Source organism: Pleurodeles waltl, chromosome 7 (genome assembly GCF_031143425.1).
Source record: "Pleurodeles waltl isolate 20211129_DDA chromosome 7, aPleWal1.hap1.20221129, whole genome shotgun sequence".
In the NCBI taxonomy this organism is placed as follows: domain Eukaryota; kingdom Metazoa; phylum Chordata; class Amphibia; order Caudata; family Salamandridae; genus Pleurodeles; species Pleurodeles waltl.
The window spans coordinates 80,532,779-80,558,342 of NC_090446.1; the positions used below are offsets into that span (position 1 = coordinate 80,532,779).

General features: G+C 48.1%; 1 protein-coding gene across 1 annotated transcript in view; it reads right to left on the reverse strand.

Moving 5' to 3' along the window:
- The window catches only part of LPCAT3 (lysophosphatidylcholine acyltransferase 3), a 273,776-nt gene that overhangs the window by 169,538 nt on the left and 78,674 nt on the right, over positions 1-25,564 (reverse strand). The gene's annotated exons all lie outside the window — the stretch shown is intronic.

Below are 25,564 nucleotides of genomic sequence, written 5' to 3' on the forward strand. Positions count from 1 at the left end.
GCCTATTATTAGGCCGAACTGCCCCCGGGGGGGGGGGGGGGGGCAGAACACTCTAGGCACCAGGGCAAATTTTTTTTTGTGTGTTTTTTTTTTTGTTGTTTCTTTTTTTAGAGATGGGGAGCGACCCATCAGGCAAGGGTCGCTCCCCTGGGGGGGCAAATTGTATTTAGACCATTTCTGCCCCCCTGGGGGCAGATTGGCCAATTTTAGGTCAATCTGCCCCCAAGGGGGCAGAAACCACTAGGCACCGGGGATTTGTTTTTTGGCGCCAATGTCACGCAGGGGGAGCGACCCCGTAGGCAAGGGTCGCTCCCGGGGGGGGGGGATGGGGGTTGGGGGGGCAAATTTATTTTAGGCCATTTCTGCCCCCCCCGGGGGACAGATCGGCCTATTATTAGGCCGAACTGCCCCTGGGGGGGGGCAGAACACTCTAGGCACCAGGGCAATTTTTTTTTGTGTTTTTTTTTTTTTGTTGTTTCTTTTTTTAGAGATGGGGAGCGACCCATCAGGCAAGGGTCGCTCCCCTGGGGGGGGGAAATTGTATTTAGACCATTTCTACCCCCCTGGGGGCAGATTGGCAAATTTTAGGTCAATCTGCCCCCAAGGGGGCAGAAACCACTAGGCACCGGGGATTTGTTTTTTGGCGCCAATGTCACGCAGGGGGAGCGACCCCGTAGGCAAGGGTCGCTCCCGGGGGGGTGGTGGGGGTTGGGGGGGCAAATTTATTTTAGGCCATTTCTGCCCCCCCGGGGGACAGATCGGCCTATTATTAGGCCGAACTGCCCCCGGGGGGGGGGGGGGGGGGCAGAAACCTCTAGGCGCCAGGGGAATTTTTCTTTTTTTTCTTTGTTTTTTTTTTTTTTAGAGATGGGGAGCGACCCATCAGGCAAAAGTCGCTCCCCTGGGGGACAAATTGTATTTAGGCCATTTCTGCCCCCCTTGGGGGCAGATTGGCTGAGTTTAGGTCAACCTGCCCCCAAGGGGGCAGAAACCACTAGGCACCGGGGATTTGTTTTTTGGTGCCAATGTCACGCAGGGGGAGCAACCCCGTAGGCAAGGGTCGCTCCCGGCGGGGGAGGGTGGGGGTTGGGGGGGGCAAATTTATTTTAGGGCATTTCTGCCCCCCCCCCTGGGGCCGGCTGAGCTACAGGCCAAACACCACAGGTAGGCACCTTGCAAAAAACACCTCTGTTTTCTGTGAAAAAATATGTTGTGTCCACGTTGTGTTTTGGGCCCTTTCCTTTCGTGGGCGCTAGGCCTACCCACGCAAGTGAGGTATCATTTTTATCGGGAGACTTGGGGGAACGCTGGGTGGAAGGAAATTTGTGGCTCCTCTCAGATTCCAGAACTTTCTGCCACAGAAATGTGAGGAACATGTGTTTTTTTAGCCAAATTTTGAGATTTGCAAAGGATTCTGGGTAACAGAACCTGGTCCGAGCCCCGCAAGTCACCCCTCCTTGGATTCCCCTAGGTCTCTAGTTTTCAGAAATGCACAGGTTTGGTAGGTTTCCCTAGGTGGCGGCTGAGCTAGAGGCCAAAATCTACAGGTAGTCACTTTGCTAAAAACAGCTCTGTTTTCTGTGATATGTCCACGTTGTGTTTTGGGGCATATCCTGTCGCGGGCGCTAGGCCTACCCACACAAGTGAGGTATCATTTTTATCGGGAGACATGGGGGAACGCTGGGTGGAAGGAAATTTGTGGCTCCTCTCAGATTCCAGAACTTTCTGCCACAGAAATGTGTGGAACATGTGTTTTTTTAGCCAAATTTTGAGGTTTGCAAAGGATTCTGGGTAACAGAACCTGGTCCGAGCCCCGCAAGTCACCCCTCCTTGGATTCCCCTAGGTCTCTAGTTTTCAGAAATGCACAGGTTTGGTAGGTTTCCCTAGGTGGCGGCTGATACTAGAGGCCAAAATCTACAGGTAGTCACTTTGCGAAAAACAGCTCTGTTTTCTGTGATATGTCCACGTTGTGTTTTGGGGCATATCCTGTCGCGGGCGCTAGGCCTACCCACACAAGTGAGGTATCATTTTTATCGGGAGACGTGGGGGAACGCTGGGTGGAAGGAAATTTGTGGCTCCTCTCAGATTCCAGAACTTTCTGCCACAGAAATGTGAGGAACATGTGTTTTTTTAGCCAAATTTTGAGGTTTGCAAAGGATTCTGGGTAACAGAACCTGGTCCGAGCCCCGCAAGTCACCCCTCCTTGGATTCCCCTAGGTCTCTAGTTTTCAGAAATGCACAGGTTTGGTAGGTTTCCCTAGGTGGCGGCTGAGCTAGAGGCCAAAATCTACAGGTAGTCACTTTGCTAAAAACAGCTCTGTTTTCTGTGATATGTCCACGTTGTGTTTTGGGGCATATCCTGTCGCGGGCGCTAGGCCTACCCACACAAGTGAGGTATCATTTTTATCGGGAGACATGGGGGAACGCTGGGTGGAAGGAAATTTGTGGCTCCTCAGATTCCAGAACTTTCTGCCACAGAAATGTGTGGAACATGTGTTTTTTTAGCCAAATTTTGAGGTTTGCAAAGGATTCTGGGTAACAGAACCTGGTCCGAGCCCCGCAAGTCACCCCTCCTTGGATTCCCCTAGGTCTCTAGTTTTCAGAAATGCACAGGTTTGGTAGGTTTCCCTAGGTGGCGGCTGAGCTAGAGGCCAAAATCTACAGGTAGTCACTTTGCGAAAAACAGCTCTGTTTTCTGTGATATGTCCACGTTGTGTTTTGGGGCATATCCTGTCGCGGGCGCTAGGCCTACCCACACAAGTGAGGTATCATTTTTATCGGGAGACGTGGGGGAACGCTGGGTGGAAGGAAATTTGTGGCTCCTCTCAGATTCCAGAACTTTCTGCCACAGAAATGTGAGGAACATATGTGTTTTTTTTAGCCAAATTTTGAGGTTTGCAAAGGATTCTGGGTAACAGAACCTGGTCCGAGCCCCGCAAGTCACCCCTCCTTGGATTCCCCTAGGTCTCTAGTTTTCAGAAATGCACAGGTTTGGTAGGTTTCCCTAGGTGGCGGCTGAGCTAGAGGCCAAAATCTACAGGTAGTCACTTTGCTAAAAACAGCTCTGTTTTCTGTGATATGTCCACGTTGTGTTTTGGGGCATATCCTGTCGCGGGCGCTAGGCCTACCCACACAAGTGAGGTATCATTTTTATCGGGAGACGTGGGGGAACGCTGGGTGGAAGGAAATTTGTGGCTCCTCTCAGATTCCAGAACTTTCTGCCACAGAAATGTGAGGAACATGTGTTTTTTTAGCCAAATTTTGAGGTTTGCAAAGGATTCTGGGTAACAGAACCTGGTCCGAGCCCCGCAAGTCACCGCTCCGTGGATTCCCCTAGGTCTCTAGTTTTCAGAAATGCACAGGTTTGGTAGGTTTCCCTAGGTGGCGGCTGAGCTAGAGGCCAAAATCTACAGGTAGTCACTTTGCGAAAAACAGCTCTGTTTTCTGTGATATGTCCACGTTGTGTTTTGGGGCATATCCTGTCGCGGGCGCTAGGCCTACCCACACAAGTGAGGTATCATTTTTATCGGGAGATGTGGGGGAACGCTGGGTGGAAGGAAATTTGTGGCTCCTCTCAGATTCCAGAACTTTCTGCCACAGAAATGTGAGGAACATGTGTTTTTTTAGCCAAATTTTGAGATTTGCAAAGGATTCTGGGTAACAGAACCTGGTCCGAGCCCCGCAAGTCACCCCTCCTTGGATTCCCCTAGGTCTCTAGTTTTCAGAAATGCACAGGTTTGGTAGGTTTCCCTGGGTGGCGGCTGAGCTAGAGGCCAAAATCTACAGGTAGTCACTTTGCGAAAAACAGCTCTGTTTTCTGTGATATGTCCACGTTGTGTTTTGGGGCATATCCTGTCGCGGGCGCTAGGCCTACCCACACAAGTGAGGTATCATTTTTATCGGGAGACGTGGGGGAACGCTGGGTGGAAGGAAATTTGTGGCTCCTCTCAGATTCCAGAACTTTCTGCCACAGAAATGTGAGGAACATGTGTTTTTTTAGCGAAATTTTGAGGTTTGCAAAGGATTCTGGGTAACAGAACCTGGTCCGAGCCCCGCAAGTCACCCCTCCTTGGATTCCCCTAGGTCTCTAGTTTTCAGAAATGCACAGGTTTGGTAGGTTTCCCTAGGTGGCGGCTGAGCTAGAGGCCAAAATCTACAGGTAGTCACTTTGCTAAAAACAGCTCTGTTTTCTGTGATATGTCCACGTTGTGTTTTGGGGCATATCCTGTCGCGGGCGCTAGGCCTACCCACACAAGTGAGGTATCATTTTTATCGGGAGACATGGGGGAACGCTGGGTGGAAGGAAATTTGTGGCTCCTCTCAGATTCCAGAACTTTCTGCCACAGAAATGTGAGGAACATGTGTTTTTTTAGCCAAATTTTGAGGTTTGCAAAGGATTCTGGGTAACAGAACCTGGTCCGAGCCCCGCAAGTCACCCCTCCTTGGATTCCCCTAGGTCTCTAGTTTTCAGAAATGCACAGGTTTGGTAGGTTTCCCTAGGTGGCGGCTGAGCTAGAGGCCAAAATCTACAGGTAGTCACTTTGCTAAAAACAGCTCTGTTTTCTGTGATATGTCCACGTTGTGTTTTGGGGCATATCCTGTCGCGGGCGCTAGGCCTACCCACACAAGTGAGGTATCATTTTTATCGGGAGACATGGGGGAACGCTGGGTGGAAGGAAATTTGTGGCTCCTCTCAGATTCCAGAACTTTCTGCCACAGAAATGTGAGGAACATGTGTTTTTTTAGCCAAATTTTGAGGTTTGCAAAGGATTCTGGGTAACAGAACCTGGTCCGAGCCCCGCAAGTCACCCCTCCTTGGATTCCCCTAGGTCTCTAGTTTTCAGAAATGCACAGGTTTGGTAGGTTTCCCTAGGTGGCGGCTGATACTAGAGGCCAAAATCTACAGGTAGTCACTTTGCGAAAAACAGCTCTGTTTTCTGTGATATGTCCACGTTGTGTTTTGGGGCATATCCTGTCGCGGGCGCTAGGCCTACCCACACAAGTGAGGTATCATTTTTATCGGGAGACGTGGGGGAACGCTGGGTGGAAGGAAATTTGTGGCTCCTCTCAGATTCCAGAACTTTCTGCCACAGAAATGTGAGGAACATGTGTTTTTTTAGCCAAATTTTGAGGTTTGCAAAGGATTCTGGGTAACAGAACCTGGTCCGAGCCCCGCAAGTCACCCCTCCTTGGATTCCCCTAGGTCTCTAGTTTTCAGAAATGCACAGGTTTGGTAGGTTTCCCTAGGTGGCGGCTGAGCTAGAGGCCAAAATCTACAGGTAGTCACTTTGCTAAAAACAGCTCTGTTTTCTGTGATATGTCCACGTTGTGTTTTGGGGCATATCCTGTCGCGGGCGCTAGGCCTACCCACACAAGTGAGGTATCATTTTTATCGGGAGACGTGGGGGAACGCTGGGTGGAAGGAAATTTGTGGCTCCTCTCAGATTCCAGAACTTTCTGCCACAGAAATGTGAGGAACATGTGTTTTTTTAGCGAAATTTTGAGGTTTGCAAAGGATTCTGGGTAACAGAACCTGGTCCGAGCCCCGCAAGTCACCCCTCCTTGGATTCCCCTAGGTCTCTAGTTTTCAGAAATGCACAGGTTTGGTAGGTTTCCCTAGGTGGCGGCTGAGCTAGAGGCCAAAATCTACAGGTAGTCACTTTGCTAAAAACAGCTCTGTTTTCTGTGATATGTCCACGTTGTGTTTTGGGGTATATCCTGTCGCGGGCGCTAGGCCTACCCACACAAGTGAGGTATCATTTTTATCGGGAGACGTGGGGGAACGCTGGGTGGAAGGAAATTTGTGGCTCCTCTCAGATTCCAGAACTTTCTGCCACAGAAATGTGAGGAACATGTGTTTTTTTAGCCAAATTTTGAGGTTTGCAAAGGATTCTGGGTAACAGAACCTGGTCCGAGCCACACAAGTCACCCCTCCTTGGATTCCCCTAGGTCTCTAGTTTTCAGAAATGCACAGGTTTGGTAGGTTTCCCTAGGTGGCGGCTGAGCTAGAGGCCAAAATCTACAGGTAGTCACTTTGCTAAAAACAGCTCTGTTTTCTGTGATGTGTCCACGTTGTGTTTTGGGGCATATCCTGTCGCGGGTGCTAGGCCTACCCACACAAGTGAGGTATCATTTTTATCGGGAGACGTGGGGGAACGCTGGGTGGAAGGAAATTTGTGGCTCCTCTCAGATTCCATAACTTTCTGCCACAGAAATGTGAGGAACATGTGTTTTTTTAGCCAAATTTTGAGGTTTGCAAAGGATTCTGGGTAACAGAACCTGGTCCGAGCCACACAAGTCACCCCTCCTTGGATTCCCCTAGGTCTCTAGTTTTCAGAAATGCACAGGTTTGGTAGGTTTCCCTAGGTGGCGGCTGAGCTAGAGGCCAAAATCTACAGGTAGTCACTTTGCTAAAAACAGCTCTGTTTTCTGTGATGTGTCCATGTTGTGTTTTGGGGCATATCCTGTCGCGGGTGGTAGGCCTACCCACACAAGTGAGGTACCATTTTTATCGGGAGACTTGGGGGAACATAGATTAGCAAAACAAGTACTATTGCCCCTTGTCTTTCTCTACATTTTTTCCTTCCAAATATAGGAGTGTGTGTAAAAAAGACATCTATTTGAGAAATTCCCTGTAATTCACGTGCTACTATGGTCACCCCGGAATTCAGAGATGTGCAAATAACCACTGCTCCTCAACACCTTATCTTGTGCCCTTTTTGGAAATGCAAAGGTTTTCTTGATAGCAATTTTTTACTCCTTATATTTCAGCAAATGAATTGCTGTATACCCGGTATAGAATGAAAACGCACTGCAGGGTGCAGCTCATTTATTGGCTCTGGGTTCCTCGGGTTCTTGATGAACCTACAAGCCCTATATATCCCCGCAACCAGAGGAGTCCAGCAGACGTAACGGTATATTGCTTTCGATAATCTGACATTGCAGGGAAAAGTTACAGAGTAAAACGTAGAGAAAAATTGATGGTTTTTTCACCTCCATTTCAATATTTTTCTTTTTCAGCTGTTATTTTCTGTAGGAAACCCTTGTAGGATCTACACAAATGACCCCTTGCTGAATTCAGAATTTTGTCTACTTTTCAGAAATGTTTAGGTTTCTGGGATCCAGCATTGGTTTCATGACCATTCCTGTCACTGACTGGAAGGAGGCTGAAAGCACAAAAAATTGCACAAATGGGGTATGCCCCAGTAAAATGCCAAAATTGTGTTGAAAAATTGGGTTTTCTGATTCAAGTCTGCCTGTTCCTGAAAGCTGGGAAGCTGCTGAGTTTAGCACCGCAAACCCTTTGTTGATGCCATTTTCAGGGGAAAAACCACAAGCCTTCTTCTGCAGCCACTTTTTCCAATTTTTTTGAAAAAAACGAAATTTTCACTGTATTTTGGCCAATTTCTTGGCCTCCTTCAAGGGAACCCACAAAGTCTGGGTACCTCTAGAATCCCTAGGATGTTGGAAAAAAAGGACGCAAATTTGGCTTGGTTAGCTTATGTGGACAAAAAGTTATGAGGGCCTAAGCGCGAACTGCCCCAAATAGGCAAAAAAAGGCCCGGCACAGGAGGGGGAAAAGGCCTGGCAGCGAAGGGGTTAAATAATACATTGTTGTCATGTAGTCTGTTTTGACAAGAATGTATTTGTGGGATATGATGGGTTGAAATGCTTTCAACGCTAGAAATACTGCTAACAAATCTAGGTGATTTATATGAAACTTTCTTTGATGTACGTCCCATTGTCCTTGGATGCTGTGTTGATTGAGCTGTGCTCCCCACCCTGTCATGGAAGCATCTATTATCACGTATTGTGGCACTGGGTCTTGGAAAGGCCGCCCTTTGTTTAAATTTGTACAGTTCCACCATAGAAGCGAGAGGTATGTTTGGCGGTCTATCAACACCAGATCTAGAAGTTGACCCTGTGCGTGTGACCATTGTGATGCTAGGCACTGTTGTAAGGGCCTCATGTGCAATCTTGCGTTTGGGACAATGGCTATGCATGAGGACATCATGCCTAGGAGTTTTAATACCATCTTTGCATGTATTTTTTGTGTTGGATACATGGCTTGTATGACTTTGTAAACATTTTGAACCCTTTGTGGACTTGGAGTGGCTATCCCTTTTGTTGTGTTGATTGTCGCTCCTAAGTATTGCTGTGTTTGACACGGCAGGATGTGTGACTTTGCATAGTTGATGGAGAAACCCAGTTTGCAAAGAGTTTGTATAACATAATCTGTGTGTTGTGAACACTTTGTTAGGGAGTCGGTCTTGATTAGCCAATCGTCTAGGTACGGGAACACGTGTATTTGCTGCCTCCTGATATGTGCAGCTACTACTGCTAGAGATTTTGTGAAGACTCTTGGTGCAGTTGTTATATCGAATGGCAACACTTTGTATTGGTAATGTATTCCTTTGAATACGAACCTTAGGTATTTCCTGTGTGAGGGATGTATTGGTATGTGGAAATACGCGTCTTTTAAATCTAAGGTTGTCATGTAGTCTTGTTGTTTCAGTAGTGGTATTACGTCTTGTAACGTGACCATGTGAAAGTGTTCTGATTTGATGTAGGTGTTTAGTGTTCTGAGGTCTAATATTGGTCTCAGTGTTTTGTCCTTTTTTGGTATTAGAAAGTACAGTGAGTAAACTCCTGTGTTCTTTTGTGGTCCTGGTACTAATTCTATTGCGTTTTTTTTGCAGTAATGCTTGAACTTCTAGTTCTAGAAGGTCCAAGTGCTTTTTTGACATATTGTTTTTTTTCGGTGGGACGTTTGGAGGGATTTGGAGAAATTCTATGCAATAACCATGTCGGATAATTGCTAAGACCCAAGTGTCTGTTGTTATTTCCTCCCAAGATTTGTAGAACGGACTTAGTCTTCCCCCCACTGGTGTTGTGTGAAGGGGTTGAGTGACCTGCAAGTCACTGCTTGTTTTGAGGGGTTTTGGGACTTTTAAATTTTCCCCGGTTTCTAGGGAATTGTCCCCCTCTGTACTGGCCCCGAAAGCCTCCCCTTTGGTATTGTCCCTGGTAGGTAGGCGTTGTTGTTTGCGAGGTGCTGGCTTGTGTGGCTTGACCTCGAAACCCTCCTCTGAAAGTTGTTTTCCTAAACGTGCCAAATGTGCCTCTGCCCTGCGGGGAATAGAGTGCGCCCATGGCCTTAGCTGTGTCAGTGTCTTTCTTCAATTTTTCAATTGCCGTGTCCACTTCGGGTCCAAACAATTGTTGTTCATTGAACGGCATATTGAGCACTGCCTGTTGTATCTCAGGTTTGAAGCCGGATGTGCGCAACCATGCGTGCCTCCTTATGGTTACAGCAGTATTTATTGTTCTTGCAGCTGTATCCGCAGCATCCATAGAGGAACGTATTTGGTTGTTGGAGATATTTTGTCCCTCCTCAACCACTTGTTTTGCCCGTTTTTGGAATTCCTTGGGGAGGTGCTCAATGAGATGCTGCATCTCGTCCCAATGGGCTCTGTCATATCTCGCTAAGAGTGCCTGCGAGTTGGCGATGCGCCACTGATTTGCAGCTTGTACTGCAACACTTTTCCCAGCTGCATCGAACTTGCGGCTCTCCTTGTCTGGAGGTGGTGCGTCGCCTGATGTGTGCGAGTTGGCTCTTTTACGAGCTGCTCCTACGACAACTGAATCTGGTGGCAGCTGTGATGTAATAAAATCAGGGTCCGTGGGCGGTGCCTTGTATTTCTTCTCCACCCTTGGAGTTATTGCTCTGCTCTTAACTGGCTCCTTAAAGATCTGTTTAGCGTGCCTTAGCATTCCTGGGAGCATAGGAAGGCTTTGATAATTGCTATGGGTGGAGGACAGGGTGTTGAAAAGGAAGTCATCCTCTATAGGCTCTGAATGTAACGATACGTTATGAAACTCTGCTGCCCTAGCTACCACCTGTGCATAGGCTGTACTGTCCTCAGGTGGTGAGGGCTTAGTGGGGTACGACTCAGGGCTATTGTCCGATACTGGGGCGTCATAGAGATCCCATGCATCCTGGTCATCTTGGCTCATGGTATGAGCTGGTGATTGTGACGGAGTCTGTGCTGGTGATGTATGAGTTGCCGGTGGTGGAGAGGGTGGTGGAGTTACGTTCTTTACCACCTTTGCTTGTGGTGTCTTTTCTTGTGGTTGGAAATCTAGTTTCCTTTTCCTTCTGATTGGGGGAAGAGTGCTGATCTTCCCTGTCCCACTTTGTATAAAGATCCGCTTTTGCGTGTGATCTCCATCTGTGGTTTGTAATACCTCCTCAAACCTGTGTTTTTGTAGTTGGGAGGACAGAGATTGTTCCTCTGAGTAGGAACTGGCTTTCGGTTCGGTTGCTGGTCGTTTTGGCACCGAAACCGTGTCTTTTGTTGTTTTCGGCTCCGAAGAGATTTTTCTCTTTTTTGGTGTCGCACTCTCTCGGCGTCGACCATCTTCGGTGCCGCTATCTCTGTGCCGAGCAGCTTCGGTGGTGCTGTCTCGGTGTCGACCCTTTTCTGCAGCACTGTCTCGGTCCAGAGATTGCTGCGTGCTTGTGTCTCGACCCGAGTCGGACGACCTTGGCACCAGTTCGCCCTTTTTCGGTGCCGATGGTCGGTCACCTATTTTATGGGTTGAGCCATGGCCTGTTGGCAGTGGCGTCCCCTGGGCTTTATCTGTTTTTCCGTGTAGTGCTTGTTTCGACGTCTTACTCACGGTTTCTTCGACATCGAATTCTTCTGAGTCGGATTCGTGGATGGAGAAAGTTTCTTCTTCTTCTCCTTCTTCCTCGAACCGTCGTTGTCCTGTCGGCGTGGACGCCATCTGCAACCTTCTGGCTCTTCGGTCACGGAGCGTTTTTCTGGACCGAAACGCTCGACAGGCCTCACACGTCTCTTCCTTGTGCTCGGGTGACAGGCACAAGTTACAGACCAAGTGTTGGCCTTTATAGGGGCATTTAGGACAGAATCGGAACGGGGTCCGTTCCATCAGTGTCGATGTTGCACGTGGTCGGGCCGAAATTACCCCGAAGGGCTACCGGAGCTCTTCAAGATTCGGTGTCTATTCTAATCTAACCCGATACCGAACGAAACAATACCGACGTAGTTTTCAGAGATTCTGACTATCTTTCCGACCCGAAACACGGAGCGAAAAGGAATACGTCCGAACCCGACGGCGGAAAAAAACCAATCTAAGATGGAGTCGACGCCCATGCGCAATGGAACCAAAGTAGGAGGAGTCCCTCGGTCTCGTGACTCGAAAAGACTTCTTCGAAGAAAAACAACTTGTAACACTCCGACCCAACACCAGACGGCGGACTATGCACAGCATGTGTATCTGCAGCTACACATGCCACCGAACACATTGATATCAGACAATTTCCTGGACGGGTAAAAGGATAAGCCCAAAACTGCATCGTATTCAGAAATACTCAGATGAAAGGGAGCGTATGAGAGGGAGTTAGGTGTGACTTCGGCACACTAATAGTGAACTCCAACGAATGCAGGGGGTTCATTATAGTCCAGAGGTCGGGGGAATGGCAGTCTGGGCCGAGCTCGCCTTCATCAGCCAATCGTCCAGACAAGGAGGGGGGAGCGGAGGAGGAAGGATGTCTGGCACCCCTTATCTCTGCAGATGTGCTGGGACCACCAGCATCAATTTGATGAACACACGAAAAGCACTGGTAGGGCCAAAGAGGAGCACAGTGAACTGAAAGTGCTCATTGCTGTAAACCGCAAATAACATATGTGGACAGGCAGGATTGGAATATGAAAATAAACATCCTGCAAGTCCAACGCTGGAATCCAGTCTCCTGGGTCATGAAAGATAAAACCTGAGGCAGAGTGAGAGTTTTGAACTTCTTCTTGAGGAAGAGATATAGGGATCCAAGGCCCAGTATGGGGCAGAGGCCTTTGTCCTTTTTGGGCACCACAAAGTAGCGGGAATCGCAACCATGACCTACTTCTGGCAAGGGGACCCTCTCTGGCTCCCTTGGCCAAGAGTCGTAACTTCCTATGGGAGAAGGGACAAGTGATCCTCCACCATCCGATCATTTGATGGTAGCATGGATGGAGAGGTAGTCTTGAAAGGGGGGGGGGCTGCGGGGGAATAGTGTCTCTTCGGATAATCTGCAAAGCCCACCTGTCTGACGTGATGGATTGCCAGAGGAACAGGTGATGGAGAATCCTGCCTCTGACTGGCCCATAATGGGGAGTAAGAGTAGGAAGGCTTAGAGGCTGCTGTGGAAGGGGAAATGGCCAGACCACTGGCTCCTTGATCCATGAAGATGGTGGATACCATGCCCTCTGCCATGCAGAGGCTGGGCAGCATGCTCAGCAGGGTGGCCTCCACAAGGCCCAAATACCTGGCCGTAGCATGAAAATCCTTGAAGCGCTTGAGTGACGCGTCTGCCTTGCCTCCGAAGAGATGGGTACCATCAATGGCACGTCCATCAAAGTAGCTTCAACATCCCCTGAAAAACCAGAAGTCCTCACAAGGCGTGGTGACTCAGGGCCACTGTTGATGAAACTGCTCTGCCTAGCGAGTGAGTCGTATCCAGTCCACAACAGATGAACTTTTCTACATATCTCCTACAGGCAACGGCCTGAGAGAGCACAGGCCGGGCCTCCTCTGGGACCTCTGCCAGGACTGACAACCATATCCCACAGTGGGTGGAAATAAGGGTCTGTAAGGCATGCGGTTTTTACAGACCACAATGCTAGGCTGGTGGAAAAAAAAAAAAATCATCTTCACAAGTGCATGCAAGCACCCTGGGATGTGGAGGTCTGGATGACTAAGCTCTCAGGGGTGGGGTGTTGTCAGAAAGCTTTGGTTCCCCGGTAAGGGGTGATGGTGCCAGGCAATTGTCCTGTTCACAGGGGCCCTTGTGCTGGATTTGGACCCTTATGAGGTAGGACATCCTTAAGGGCTTCAGTAAAGGGGAGCACGGGTTCTGAGGAGGAAGCCCCAGGCTGAAGCACCTCTGTCAGGAGATTAGTCCCAACTCAATCAATCAAGAAATTTGTATAGCGCGCTACTCACCCGGAGGGTCTCAAGGCGCTGGGGGTCGGGGGACCGCTACTGCTCAAACAGCCAGGTCTTGAGTTGCTTCCTGAAGGAGAGGTGGTCTTGGGTCAGACGGAGGTGGATGGGGAGGGAGTTCCAAGTCTTGGCTGCCAGGTAGGAGAAGGATCTTCCTCCCATGGTGGCTTTTCTAATGCGTGGCACGGCGGCGAGGGCGTGGCTGGTCGATCGTAGCTGGCGGGTGGGAGTGTAGAAGGTAAGGCGGTTGTTGAGGTACCTGGGGCCTAGGTCGTGGAGGGCCTTGTGTGCGTGGGTGAGGAGGCGGAACGTGATTCTCTTGCTGACGGGGAGCCAGTGCAGGTCTCTCAGGTGTCCGGAGATGTGGCTGTGTCGGGGGATGTCAAGGATGAGGCGTGCGGAGGCGTTCTGGATGCGTTGGAGTCTTTTCTGTAGTTTGGCCGTGGTTCCGGTGTAAAGGGTATTACCGTAGTCCAGTCGGCTGGTGACGAGTGCCTGGGTGACCGTCTTCCTGGTTTCGGTGGGGATCCATCGGAAGATCTTTCAGAGCATGCGTAGGATGTTGAAGCATGATGATGAGACGGCGTTGACTTGTCTGGTCATCGAGAGGGAGGAGTCCAGGATGAAGCCCAGGTTGCGTGCGTGGTCCGTTGGTTTGGGTGCGCTGCCCAGGGCCGGGGGCCACCAGGAGTCGTCCCAGGCCGAGGGTGATGATCCAAGGATGAAGACTTCCGTCTTGTCTGAGTTCAGTTTCAGGCGGCTGTTCATCATCCACTCGGCTACGTCTTTCATCCCTTCGTGCAGGTTGGTTCTGGCGGTGGCTGTGTCGTTGGTGAGGGAGAGGATCAGCTGGGTGTCATCGGCGTAGGAGATGATGTTGAGGTTGTGATGGCGTGCGATGGCTGCGAGGGGGCTCATGTAGACGTTGAAGAGGGTGGGGCTGAGAGATGATCCCTGTGGTACGCCGCAGATGACTTCGGTGGCCTCGGATCTGAACGGGGGGAGGCGGACTCTCTGGGTTCTTCCGGTGAGGAACGAGATGATCCACTCTAGTGCCTTCTCTTGAATTCCGATGTTGCTGAGGTGCTGCACTAGGGTGCGGTGGCAGACAGTGTCGAACGCTGCGGAGAGGTCCAGCAGGATGAGGGCCGCTGTTTCCCCGTTGTCGAGCAGGGCTCGGATGTCGTCAGTGGCTGCGATGAGGGCGGTCTCGGTGCTGTGGTTGGCTCGGAAGCCGGACTGTGAGTGGTCGAGGGATCCATTAGTCTCGAGGAAGGCGGCCAGCTGTCTGTTGACGGTCTTCTCGATGACTTTGGCAGGAAACGGGAGGAGCGAGATGGGGCGGTAGTTCTTGAGGTCGGTGGGGTCTGCTGAAGGTTTCTTCAGGAGGGCGCTGAGTTCGGCATGCTTCCAGCTCTCGGGGTAGGTGGCTGTGTTGAAGGAGCAATTGATGATGTCCCGGAGATGGGGTGCGATGACGGAGTCGGCCTTGTTGAAGACGTGGTGGGGGCATGGGTCGGTTGGTGATCCGGAATGGATGGTGTTCATCGTGTGGATGGTGTCTTCGGTGCTGACCGGGGTCCAGGCGCAGAGGGTGGTGTTGGGGGGTGTCGGTTCGGTGGTTGGGTGCGTGGTCTGTGCGCCGGAGCTGTTGTGTATGTCGGCGATCTTGCGGTGAAAGAACGAGGCGAGTGAGTCGCAGAGGTCTTGTGAGGGGGTGATGTCGTTGTTTCCGGCTCTGGGGTTGGAGAGCTCTTTGACGATGCTGAAGAGTTCCTTGCTGTTGTGTGCGTTGTTGTCTAGTCGTTCTTTGAATGCTGTCTTCTTGGTGGTGTGGATCAGCTGGTGGTGTTTACGGGACGCGTACTTGAGGGCGGTCATGTTGTCTGTAGTTGGGTTTTTTCGCCAGGCTTTTTCGAGGGTGCAGCAGTTCTTCTTGGAGTTCTTGAGGTCGTTGTTGAACCAGGAGGCTTTCTTGCTGTTGGGCCTGATGGGATGGGTTTTCAGGCGTGCGAGGTTGTCAGCGCAGTTGGTGATCCACTGTGTAAGGTTGTTGGCTGCTTGGTTGGGGTCCGCTGAGCTGGCGGGAGGGTTCTGGCTCAGTGATGTGGAGAGCTGGTCGGTGATGATCTTGTTCCAGCTCCTGCGGGGAGCCAGATGTGGGTGGTGGTGAGTCGTGGTTTTTCTGAAGCTGAAGTGGACGCAGCTGTGGTCTGTCCAGTGGAGTCCGGTGGAGTGGCTGAAGGAGATGTACTTGCTGGAGGAGAAGACTGGGTCAAGCGTGTGTCCGGCGTAGTGGGTGGGGGTGTTCACCAGTTGCTTGAGTCCGAGGTTGGCGAGGTTGTCCAGCAGGGTGGTGGTGTTGTTGTCGTTCTCCAGGTGGAAGTTGAGGTCCCCTAGGAGGATGTAGTCAGCGGAGGGGAGGGCGTGTGGGCTGATGAAGTCTACGATGTCTTTGCTGAATTGTGTGCGGGGTCCTGGGGGTCTGTAGATGAGGGTGCCTCCGAGTGTGGTCTTGGGGTCGGTGTGAATCTGGAAGTGGAGATGTTCGGCCGCTGTGAGGCCACCAAAGGCAAGAAAATGAGATACGTAACTGTAGTTTTCCAGTATTGTAATCTTTCATAGATTCATATGCGTGAATCATTCCCCGAAGTGGGAGTCCCCGGTACCATAATAATTAGTGTACATTATAATAGACCCTGAAAGGAATGTAAAGCTCAATTTAACAGCCTATGTCCTTTCTTTAAAAAAAAAAAAAAAAAAAAAAAAAAAGACCAAAGCTATACACTGACCAATCAGATGACAGCACCCTTCAGAACCCTCATCCTAGAGGCTCCAGCTCCTCAGATTTGCACGCACAAAGGTGAGTTATTACTGTAAGCACAATAAAGGTGACCCTCTAAGGGGAGGAGGGTGGATCGCATGCGAATCTTTGAAAGATTACAATACTGGAGAACTACAGTCACAGGTAACTCATTGTCTTCTCCCGAATTGAAGCTTTTAATAGATTCACATGCTTGAATCAGAATAGTCAGCAGTTCATAGTTTCTAATTCTATGCATATACAAAGCAAGCAGATGGTGGGTAGATAAATATATTATGGCTCACCTTACTGGAACAGATGGCGTAAAACTGCTTGCCCCACTGCTGCAGCCGCTTTATCAGCCTCATTCAGGCAATAGTGTTGCGTGAAGGTGTGTCTGTTATACCATGTCGCTGCTCTGCATATCTGCTGACAGACCCACAAATAGAGCTGTTGAGGTAGATATAGCTCTCGCAAAGTGTGGTTTCCCTTTATTAGTCAATGGTTTCCCTGCCTTTGCGTGGCAGAACTGAATGGTTTCAGCAATCCATCTTCCGATTGTGGCTTCGGTTGCTGGAAAGCCTTTTTTGAAGTTACCATATGAGTCAAATTACTGGTTTTGGTGGAAATGGCCTTTCTGCAGGGTCACCCCCAAACTTTTTGCCTTCCTCCTCCTCTTTTTCCGACCTCATTTTTACTGGCTTTAGGATTCTGCGCACTTTACCACTGCTAAGCAGTGCTAAAGTGCATATGCTCTCTCCTTAAAACATGGTGACATTGGCTCATACCCAATTGGCTTATTTAATGTACTTGTAAGTCCCTAGTTAAGTGCGCTACATGTGCCCAGGGCCTGTAAATGAAATGCTGCTAGTGGGCTGCAGCACTGGTTGTGCCACCCACGTAAGTAGCCCCCATAACCATGTCTCAGACCTGCCTTCGCAGTGCCTGTGTGTGCAGTTTCACTGCCACTTCAACTTGGCATTTAAAAGAACTTGCCAAGCCTTAAACCCCCCCCTTTTCTACATAGAAGTCACCACTAAGGTAGGCCCTAGGTAGCCCATAGGGTTATGTAGGTAAAAGGCAGGACATGAACATGTGTGTTCTATATGTCCTGGTAGTGTAAAACTCCTAAATTCGTTTTTACACTGCTGCGAGGCCTGCTTCTTTCATAGGATAGCATTAGTGCTACCCTCCTACTGTTTGAGTGGTAGATCCCGATCTGAAAGGAGTAGCCAGGTCATATTTAGTATGGCCAGAATGGTGATACAAAGTCCTGCTTAAGGGCGAAGTTGGATTTTATATTATATTACTATTTTAGAAATGCTACTTTTAAAAAGTGAGCATCTCTCTGCACTTAAATCCTTCTGTGCCTTCCAACTCACGTCTGGCTAGGTTTAGTTGACAGCTACCTTGTGCATTCACCCAGACACACCCCAAACACAGGATACTCAGCCTCACTTGCATACATCTGCATTTTGAATGGGTCTTCCTGGGCGGGGAGGGTGGGGGGCTTGACACTTACATGTCAAAGCACAATAGCCTGCCCTCACACAAAGGACTGCCACACCCCCTACTGGGACACTGGCAGACAGGATGGAACTGAAAGGGGACCTTGTGCACTTCTAAGCCACTCTTTGAAGTCTCCCCCACTTCAAAGTCATATTTGGGTATTTGAGCAGGGTCTCTGACAGTACCAACTTAGACACTTCTTGACAAGACACTGGTCATAGACACTTCCTGGAGAAGGGAAGCAGAACCTGCAACATGCTAAGACGAACTGCTTGGCTGCCCATAGGACTCACCTGACTGCTTTCTGAGGAGGACTGCTGCCTTGCTGCTCTCTGGCTGTGCTGAGAAGTGCTCTCCAAGGGCTTGGATGGAGCTTGCCTCCTGTCCCCTGAAATCTCAGGACCAAAAAGACTTCATTTCTTCAAGAAGGACTCCTTGTGTGGCAAAATTCGACGCACAGCCTGCCAGAAATGACGCACAGCCTGCCAGAAATGATGCACAGCCTGCATAGCGGTGAAAAATCCACTGAATGCCGGACCGTAACGACGCAGCCCAACTTCAACGAGAAGATCAACAGCGTAGAAACCGGAAATGCGACACGGCCCACTGGATTGACGTACAGACGAGCCAGAACGGCGCAGCCCGACTTCCAGAGAGGAATCGACGCAGCGCCTGCCGTGCGGAAGAAATTTCCACAACGCCCACCGGATCGACACAGCCCCTGTGACTTTGTCTTATCACTGCTGGATTTCAACGCATCACCTCCCGGGGCGTTCAAAAAAACCCTGCAACCCGACCGCGCGCCGGAAATCGACGCACAGCCGTCCCTATGTGAAAATAAACAGCGCATTCCGTGTGCAGCCAGAGAAATCGACGCACCCCTTCCTGTTTTCCACACCTCTCCTCTGCGGTTCTTTGCAGAGATTTCGAACGCAAACCAGGTACTGTGTGCTTGCAAGAGACATTGATTGCTTTTAAAAGACTAAAGACACTTTATATCATTTTTACAGTGATCTCAACATATACTTATTGCATTTTAATCGTTGTGACCCATATCTTATCAGATAAATATTATAAATGTTTCTAAACACTGGGTGGTGTATTTTTGTGGTGTTCTACTGTTTTATTGCATGATTTATTGCACAAATACTTTACACATTGCCTTCCAAGTTAAGCCTGACTGCTCAGTGCCAAGCTACCAGAGGGTGGGCACAGGTTAATTTGGATTGTGCGACTTACCCTGACTAGAGTGAGGGTCCTTGCTTGGACAGGGGGTAACCTGACTGCCAAAGACCCCATTTCTAACATGTTTGATTTACAAAATTGTTGTGTTCTATGGAAATAGAATCTAATGCATCTTCTGACATTTAAGGTGTCAAGTGTCTATTCAGCAGTCGACTGAGGATTTGGAAAAAATGTTCAAGTGATGGGTTTGTTTACATGGACGTCCGATGGAATTTTAGGTATAAATTTAGAGTTTGTTTTAAGGAGTATTTTGTCCTTCTTGAACTGCATGAAGGGCTCTTTTATGGTTAAGGCTTGTATCTCACTAGTCTTCTGGCAGATGTAAGTGCTAACAATGCAGTTTCCCCCCCCATAAGATATTTTAGGTTTGCCTTGTGTATAGGCTCAAATGGGGCTTTCATCAACTGACTTAAGACAATATGAAGATGCCATGCAGGGGTGGTCTTTTTAATGTGGGGGAAAACACTGAAAAGTCCTTTCATAAATTGCGTGGTAACTTGCCGACCATAGGGAGGGTGTGGTGTTCTGTCTTCTAAATCAAGATATTGCTGCCAAGTGAACTTTTATGGATAAGTGTGTGAGCCCCGATTTTGCTAGTTTTAAAAGATATTGTAAAATTTGTTCAGGATTTGAACAAAATGGGTGAAAGCTCCTTTGGTGGCACCAAATACAAAAACGTTTCCATTTTAGTTGATATGGTTAATTGGTAGACTCTGGTCTAGCCTTTGCTAGAATCTCTATAGAATCAGGTGGAATGTCTAGGTCTTTACATTCATGGTGTTCAAGAGCCAAGCCACTAAATGTAGATGCATCGGATTGGGATGCAAGATCTGGCCCTTGTTCATTGTTAGCATTGCAAGACTGGGCAGTAATTATGTGTGGTGTTTCTGAAAGCAGACGTTCTGTGTACCAGAACTGCCTGGGCCATTTAGGAGCTATAAGGATGATCCTGCATGGTTCTCTTTATTTTGCAAAGTATACTTGTGATTAGAGGAATCTGGGGAAAAGCACAGGCAATTATTTTCGACCATCTTATCGAAAATGCATCTCCCCACAATCCTTTTTGGTGACGCCAACTTGCACAGTACTGGCATCTGCTGTTGTTCTTGGTGGCGAAGAGGTCCATTTTTGGGGTGCCCTCTCGGATTAATATGTTCTGCAATGTTAGATGGTCGATTCCCATTCGTGGCAGGTTCTGCTTGGTATGTCTGTTAGCACATTTGATGCTCCTGATAAATGTTCCGCTCGGAGATATTTTGTTCTGTATCACCTACTTCCAAATATTTATTGCTTGATGTAACAAAGCTTCTGATCTTGTTCCTCCCTGCTTGTTTAAGTAGTGCTTGCACGTGGTGCTATCTGTTCCGATGAGCAGGGAATATTTTCCAATTCTGTGAAGGAACGAATGGAACACAAGAGCTAGGGTTTTGAGTGCAAGATAGTTGATGTGCATTTTCTTGTCGGGGTTGGTCCATTTCCCACTGATGGAAAGATCTTGCAGGTGAGCGCCCTAGCTTTGTAGGGACACATCTGTCATTACATAAACAGTCACTAGGGACAGAAAAGTTAGTCCTTCTGCCACATCATTCTGCTACGTCCACCACTGTATGGAGGCTCTAATCACGTGAGTTATTTGTATGGTGTCGAAGGAGCCCTGAGATTGTTTCCACTGCTTGTCTAACTCTCTTGAAGTGGCCTCATGTAAAGTCTGCAATTCGGAATTAAAGGAATGCAAGAAGATAGCATTCCTAGGAACGATTTGTATATCCAAACTGAAACCGACTTTCTTTTGATAAGAATACAACCATTAGCCCAGTCTTATCTGTCTGTCTAAAGAGGCAATTGCTTAGTCTGTATTGGTGTTGATAACTGCACCTAGGAAGGTTATTTTTGTTTTCGGAGTGAGAGGACTTCTGAAGATTTGTTGTGAGACGCAACTTCTCGAATAGCTCAAGACAGGTTTGTGTGGTCTATGTTTGTCGTGAAGGTGCCTTAAATCAACCAATCGTCAAAGTATGGAAATACTTAAACTCCTCTTTGTCTTAGATGTGCAGCCACTGGGAATTTTGTAAATATTCAGGGTGCTGATTTTAAACAAAAAGGGAGCACCATTGAATTGAAAGTGAGCGCCGGCTACCTGGAATAGCAAGTATCTTCGATGGTTGGGATGAATGGGTATGTGGAAATATGCATCTTTGAGGTCGATGATGTGATGTAGTTTCCATGGTTTAAAAGGTGGAAAATGTCCTGTAAGGGGACCATCCGAAATGACTGTTTAAGATATTCTCCATTGGAGATCCAATATCGAACGCTAAAAGCCCATTCCCTTTTGAAAGCTTGGTACTTTTACTATTGCTCCTTTTCTTATCATGAGCGAGATCTCATTTAGTAGCTGTTTTAGACACAGAGGGGGTGGACCTCTTTGCAAGAGATTCAGTGGTTGTTGAGAAATTTGAGGGTGTGCCCTCGAATTATGACATCTACAACGCATTTGTCCGTTGTTATAGCAGCCCACTGATGCAAAAATTGGGAGATTCGACCTGCTAACCTGTGTCTTGATTGGGGATGTGGGGTAGCCTGCGCTGGTGTTAGGTCATTATTTTCTTGAAGTGTCTCGACCTCTGGTGGGTTGTTTCCCCCTAGCTGTTTGTTTGTAGGCTGCAGCAGGTGGTTGTCTGTACTGGTGGGTTTAGTAAGAACTGTATTGTCCTTGGTAGGGCTGATAGTGCTGCCTGAAAGGTTGAAAACATCCTTGATAGGAAAAGGTACTCCTACCTCTGGCTGCTCGAAAGGGCTGACTCTTTGATTGCAATGTTCCTAATGATAGGGCATATCCAGAATTTTACTCTGCACCTAAGGCCTAAAGGTTCTGACTTTAAGCCAGGTGTGTCGTCTAAGCACAGCTGCTCCTGCCAGCTGCCGAAAACCTGTTGCAGGGATGTCAATCGCACAGTCTATTATCTCCGCAGATACTCCCCTTCCCCTTCTTGGAGAACCTTTCTGCCTTCCTCCCGGGCATCTTCCAGAAAGAGATCCATGTATTGTGACATATCCAACCACATCTGTCAAACCTTGCAAGAATCGCAAAATAATTATCTACGTGGACTCTACGCCCTGCCATGCTTGAAAATCGTTTTCTGATAAAACCAAGGAGGCGTCCGTCCTTATCTGGTGGTGTTGTAATAGGCACTGACGGAGTTTTGGAATGCCTCTGGGTCGCTTGGCTGAGAGTCTGGCCTCGGAAGGCCTACTAAACATTCTGGCTCATCGTCTGATACGTTGTATTTCTTATCCAGTTTTGGCATGACTGCTGAGATACAGCTGGATTTTTCATAGTGCGAATACCCTCTTGCCAGATGAAATCTATTATGGGTATTGCTTTTACTGACTTTTCCTAGGGTTCCTTAAAATCATATAAGAAACACAGTCTGTCTAGAAGTAAGCTAACTGAAACCTTTTCGCTATGTGCTCCATTATGCTATGAAAACCACCAATATCGTCTGGTGGAGAATCTAGAGGAGGCGGTTGTATGACAGTTGTCCCACTCTGAAGCAGTGAAGGCTTTATCTCTTACTTCCCCCTCTTCTTCTTGTTCGTCCTCTGATGTATCTTGGTCATAACAGCGGCCCTGAAAAAGATAGTGTAGTAGGGTGAGTAGGTGGCATTTGCCTAGGTGATCACGCTGGAGTTTGCAACTGCGATGGAGGTGTAGATTGCGCAGGTTCAGGGCATCGTCTATAGTAGTCTTGCAGCATTGCCTGCAGATTAAATATCAATTCCTCTGGCATTTGGACTGTCTGGTCCTGTTGATGGGGTAAGCTGGGCTGCTAGCTTTGTTGTAGGCCATCATTGATGTAAGAATTGCCATGACAGTAATGGTCGTCGTACTGATAATCATCCTGGTATTTCAGCTGTAATTCAGAGGGGATGGGCACTACCCAAAAGGTCCTTCAACGTCATCTAGATGTTGTGACGGAAACGGGGTGGTCTTGGTTGGTAAGGTATGTACCGGACGTAGCAGTTCTCCTGCGGATAGTGTAGTCAGATAGGCATCAAGGGTGTAAGTGTTATAGTGGCTGTCATGTGCCCCCTCAGCGATGGTGGCTTCGTCGATGACGGCTTTTTGGAGTCGTCGATGATGGGATTGTTGACAATGAGGTAATCAACAGTAATTTAGTTAACTGTGATGTCTTGTCAACCATCGCTGTACCAGCCATCAATGAGCCCGTCGACGTTAGTGGTTTTTGCTGAGTCGTGGTCTTCTTCGTCGACCGAGCCCTATCCTGCAGGATACAATGGTCTTCTACTCCGATGGGTTCTTCACCCAGAAATCTTTCTTGGGGAATTTTACAGTTTGTGAAGAGTCATCACTCTCTGAGGAAGAGACTGGATTTTCTTTACATTTCAGTCTTTGTAACCACAAGAGGATCTTCCTTCTCTATCTTATAGGGTTTTCTGTGAGAAAGTTCTACAGATTTTGCAATCTATACCTTATGCTCTGGAGAGAGACTATAAATACAGTCCTTGTGAGGGTCTATGAGTAAAGTATTTTTGCACAGGTGTTACATGGCTTTTTCACACCCTTCCCTGGAGATCCTGATATGGTCAAAATGTCCCAAACTGGGACAAAATGAAATTTAAAGCTAACCTGATAAATATTCAGTTTAATTTAGTTGTTCTGATGAGAAAAACTGAGCAGAGCTCAGGCAGTCTCATCACTTGAAGTGCAGTAGAAAATCTGAGGAACTGGAGCCTCTGGGTGAGGGTCCTGAAGGGTGCTGTCGCCTGATTGGTTAATGTATAGCTTTGGTCCTTGTTTAAGAAAGGACATAGATAAGCTGTTAAATTGAGATTTGCATTCCTTTTAAAGCCTATTAATAGAATATACACTATGCATTATGGTACCGGTGAGTCCCACTTCAATGACGGGGAATGATTCAAGCATGTGAATCTATGAAAGATTCAATACTGGAGAATTTAAGGTCCAATACCTTCAGCAGCTCGTCTCACCAGCATTGAATTAGAAACTCCCTCCTCCATAGCCACAGTAGAAGGAGAAAGCATGCTAGTATCTTGGTGAAGTATCAAGTCTGTTGCTCTCACCCAAGTCTGTACGCCGGTCCATAGGGTATTCTAAAGGGTCCAGTGGCTGCTCCTATTCGTCACTGTAACCTAGTCCAAAAGGGGCTCTGGAGCCAACATCGGAGGCAAGGCTCCTGCCAGCGTCGTACAATGTGCATCTGGCTCACATTTTGGCAATGAGAATGGGGATGGCGCCACACGTGGGAGCAGGAGGTGCCAGGAGTGTCCACATCGGCCATACTACCCTGACCTTTCCCAAAGCCGGTCCAGATCCAGGACTAGATCCATGGGTCCCCCTCGGTGCAGAGGCCATCAGGGTGCAACCCAAAGGGACCCTTCCAACTACGTAGGGCCTAAAAGCGCTCCTGCGGTGTCTGGCTGCCCAACAATGAGGTGCATGGCCTCGTAAGCAGCTCCCTGAAACTTGGGGAGTCGAGCAGTCCGCCCAGGCTCCTCAGAACAAGTCTTAGAGTACCGACGCTCCCTCAGCAGACAGACATGGTGAAGTCAAAGAACTCTTCTTGTGTCGCTGACTTAACAGATCGCCCCAAGAACTTGGAGAGGGGCGACAATGATGGAGGACTCCAGGACCGCTCCTGGGACACCTCTCTCTCAACTGGACCCTCTGCTTGCAGAGTCGAGCATTGAGTTGCCATCAGCTTCAGGGGCCACTCCCTCAAAGCCTTCACATGGATGGGCAGACACTGAGCTTGACTTTGGGGCATGGTCAAATTTGAGGCACCAAAGACACACAAGGTGTGGATCAGTCAAGGACATTGCACTATGACAGGAACCACAGGGCTTAAAGCTGTTTTTCCTCGATGACATCCTCAACACACTAGGAGTTGAGAAAAAATAAATAAATAAAATAAATAGCCAAAAAAGGCCAGTCAAAAAAAAAAAGTGAGGGATAGGTCCGTTTCGGATCAGCGCAAGATGGCGTGGAAAGAAAAGAACTGCCGTCAGCGCGCCAGAGTGGCATCTATATAGGAACCGCAGCATCATATCCAGGACAGACTTAACAACGGATGCGGAGCCAATCGATGCCACCTAATGGCACACAGGGGTACTGTTCAAAAAATTCTCTGGATCCAGCCTGATGCCTGGGGGAAATTCAAAGGGAAGGAATCTGCAGCTAGAAGTCTCTATCAAATAAAAGGAGAATCATGAGTTGGGTAACAAATACCCGTCATTCAGTTGCAAGATGCTTTAATGGACGAATGTGCTCTTTACAATTACACAGGTTATAGTATATCCTCGGTTGATGGGGCAGTAGCAATTCTCACTCTAGAGACATGCACTTCTCTGACTGCAATGCAAAGCTCTGATGTAGACAAGACTAAACACATCCTGAAGCACCTGTAGGTTTGCAGACTGTAGAATCACTGAAGTAAAAAAAAAAAAAAACACAATCATGGACGGTGTTTTGTTACTGAACCCACATAAATGAACAGCATGCAGGCAGGCAAAGTAACAAAAAAAAATATGTTTTTAGTTTCTGAACATGGGAGGTATTTGAAGTTCATTAAATATTAGTGATGACTCAAAGTAAGAGAACCTATCCAGAAGCACAGGACACACTAGCCAAGTTGCTCCAAATGTAGTGGTTCACACTAAAGCAGAAGGGAATAACCCACATCGGTATTTAGGTAACAGAATGGCATTTCCCAAACAGTCAAGACTGGACCACAAAAAGTAGATTTGTGCATATCGGTGATCATGTTGTGATGCTTTGTGTCCTTAGGGTCGATATATCTTGAGTCACATAAACAATGCCCATACAAACTTTACCTCAAATTTCTTTATTTTGTTTTCAGTGCCCATCACTAGACAGTGAAAAGCGAACAGGTGAATCCAGAGTATGCTTAAACTGGAAAAACAACTTAGCAACAAGCACAATTAAACGTTTAACAATA